The following is a 2,745-nucleotide window of genomic DNA, read 5'->3' on the forward strand; positions in this document are numbered from 1 at the left end:
GTGCACAGACTGCAGATAAGAAGTGGCTGTAGTCGTGGTGACGTCACTCATTGGTTGGTGGACGGATGTTTTGAAGCCTCGAGTTCCCCGATTTGGCCGTCGCCATCTTGGTGTTTTTTGCAACCAATGAACAGAAGTATTATTTATTACCATATTTGGAACTCATGTTTACAATGTTTACTGAGGTAATAAATCAAGAGAGAAGTAGAGTTTTCTCATAGACTTCTATACAACCAGAGGAGTCGCCCCCTGGTGGCCAGTAGAGAGAATGCAAGTTGCCATCTGGTTGTGTTGACTGTCAGCCGTGAGGTTTGAATTCCTGAATGTATTTTTTTGTCACAGGCTGAGGTTGTAATAAATGACCCTGTTAGAACGTGTTAGAACCAGGACTGAACGTCTGCAATGCAGGACATGATGACATGCTGTCTATTATATGTTTTTCATTGTCGAAGTAATGGCTCCTCCTGTCCTGCAGGTGGCGGTACAGGCAGCCAGCAGACGATTCTCCATGAGGAGCAGTGGAAGATGCCGGCTCTGCCAGCACTGCTGCTGTCGATTTACGTCGCCGTCCTGCTGCTGACCGCGGCGCCGCTCTCCTTCAGCCGGGCCAACATCCTCTCTGCCGTCCGGATGGGTGAGTACTTGGTACTTGATTGGAACTCATTGGCCATGACTTAGATCCTGATTGGGCCTGCTGGTCTGGACTTGGAACATGTTGGTCTTGACTTAGAGGTTCTTGGTCTGTATTTAGAACTTGAAGGGACTTGTTGGTCTGGACTTAGAACTCTATTGTAACTAGATGGTCTGGACTTGGAACTTGATTAGGAGTTGTTGGTCTTGACCTTAAAACGTGACCTGCGACTTGATTATGACTTTACAGGAAAGAGGTGAGACGAACTTGTGACTCCTCATACGGAGGATTGAGACACAATAATTGCACAAATGGCGAAAACATAGCACACTTTCACACACTCTCTTGAAACATGGTCATATGGTTGAACTCCATAGTTAACACCAAAACGGAGAGAAGAGTCTGAGAGAGAAGAACCCGTCTAGTGTCACCTCCACACAGCTGGCCAATCACTGCCAGGGAATGGCTGTGATCGGCGGTTTACAAATGTTATGAAAATTGTTGGATGCAGCCGCCAGTTGGGGCGAAGGAAAAACTTATTAAAAACGTATTATTAAATATTACGGCAAAGCTCCTGGTAGAAATGTCATGATTTACCCAGAATCCTATTTTCTCCATGAGTGCAAACACACATAAACACAGTGCCGTATTAATCAGCCTCTCTCCCGTTGAACGCGTTAGCAAATACAAACACTCGTTGCTCCTCCTCACTCCTCTGCTCCTCCCTCACTCGTTGCTCCTCCTCACTCGTTGCTCCTCCCTCACTCGTTGCTCCTCCCTCACTCCTCTGCTCCTCCCTCACTCGTTGCTCCTCCCTCACTCGTTGCTCCTCCCTCACTCGTTGCTCCTCCCTCACTCGTTGCTCCTCGGTTTCGTTGTGTTTGTATTGCTCTCCCCTTGTTTGCTTGTACTCTTGTTGTCTTCTCACCTCCCACTGCTGTCTCTGTTTGCCATCTTGATTCCTCTCACACTGTCTCTTTGCTTTGTTTGTCTCTTTACAAGCCCCTCGAGGCTTCCCTTTGTTGCCGCCGCTCGCTCACTCCTCGTTTCTTCTTCTTCTTCTTCCCTCCTCGTTTTTTTTCCATCCCGGGTTGAATCACTTGTAAGTGCCAATGCACTCTGAAGAATACTGGATCAGGGAGCGTGTCCGCGACTTCCCTTCGTGATTAATGGCGAGGCCCGAGCTCCGCTCTGCTATCAGCACCTCTTACTTACGTCCTCGTCGTGCTCCGCAGGGGAAGATTAGCACTCATGAAAACAGGGACTTAACATTGAAAGTAAAATTGCAGCTGTCTTCACGGCAGATAAGGTTTCTTTTCCCTTCATCCCTCCGCCCTGATGGCCACCAAGTCAAATCCCTGTTGCTTTCATCACGCGGGGGCTTCGGGCTAAACCGGTGGGCACTTACATGCAAGCTACCACGGCACCCGGGTGTCCTGGTGATGTATAATGGCCCGCCGTCTACTCCTCTGTTAATAACAGCTGACTGCTCCACTCACACACACACACACACACACACACACACACACACACACACACACACACACACACACACACACACACTCACACACACACACACAGGGAAACACACTCTTTATTTCATGTCTGATGAGTGGAGTTATATGAAAATAACAGAAGTCACACTGAAGAAAAGGCTATTTTTTGTATTTCTTAATGTCAACTAATCCCCTAAAAAATCCTTTAAATTGTTCCTGTGGCTCTCGGCTCTTAGCCCATTGGTTCTGAGAGAAGATGTAAATAACAGAAGAACTACTTTTAGCAGCGGATGAATCCACATTTGGTGATCCTGAGAGTATTTGGGGCAGTGGTTTGTCTTTAATAATCTTTTTAAATCGATGGTTTTCTCAAGGCTGTTTTGTATGGACGTTGTTAGATCCTGGGTACTTCTGGCCCGATACGGGGCTAATTACTGACTCAGCTCTCTATTAAAAGATTCTCGAGCTGGTGTTCTGGCGAGGGAACTCGCCTGGCTCCGCTAACTGCCGTTACTCCCGACGTCTACCCTGCTTCCTCCGGTCAGAGCGCGCTCGGCCGAGAGACCAGTCCTGGCCCCGGGCGCTCCCACCAGTCGCGTCGGTTATGGCAGCTTCCCT

General features: G+C 48.3%; 1 pseudogene across 1 annotated transcript in view; it reads left to right on the forward strand.

Moving 5' to 3' along the window:
* The first annotated feature begins 525 nt into the window (after positions 1 to 525).
* LOC306791224 (glutamate receptor ionotropic, kainate 5-like) overlaps positions 526 to 2,745 on the forward strand; it is a 30,559-nt pseudogene continuing 28,339 nt past the window's right edge. The window contains exon 1 of the transcript in view: positions 526 to 645. The product of the transcript in view is annotated as a glutamate receptor ionotropic, kainate 5-like (transcript). The remainder of the gene's footprint in view (positions 646 to 2,745) is intronic.

The sequence above is a fragment of the Melanostigma gelatinosum genome, assembly GCF_949748355.1.
Source record: "Melanostigma gelatinosum genome assembly, chromosome: 17".
In the NCBI taxonomy this organism is placed as follows: Eukaryota; Metazoa; Chordata; class Actinopteri; order Perciformes; family Zoarcidae; genus Melanostigma; species Melanostigma gelatinosum.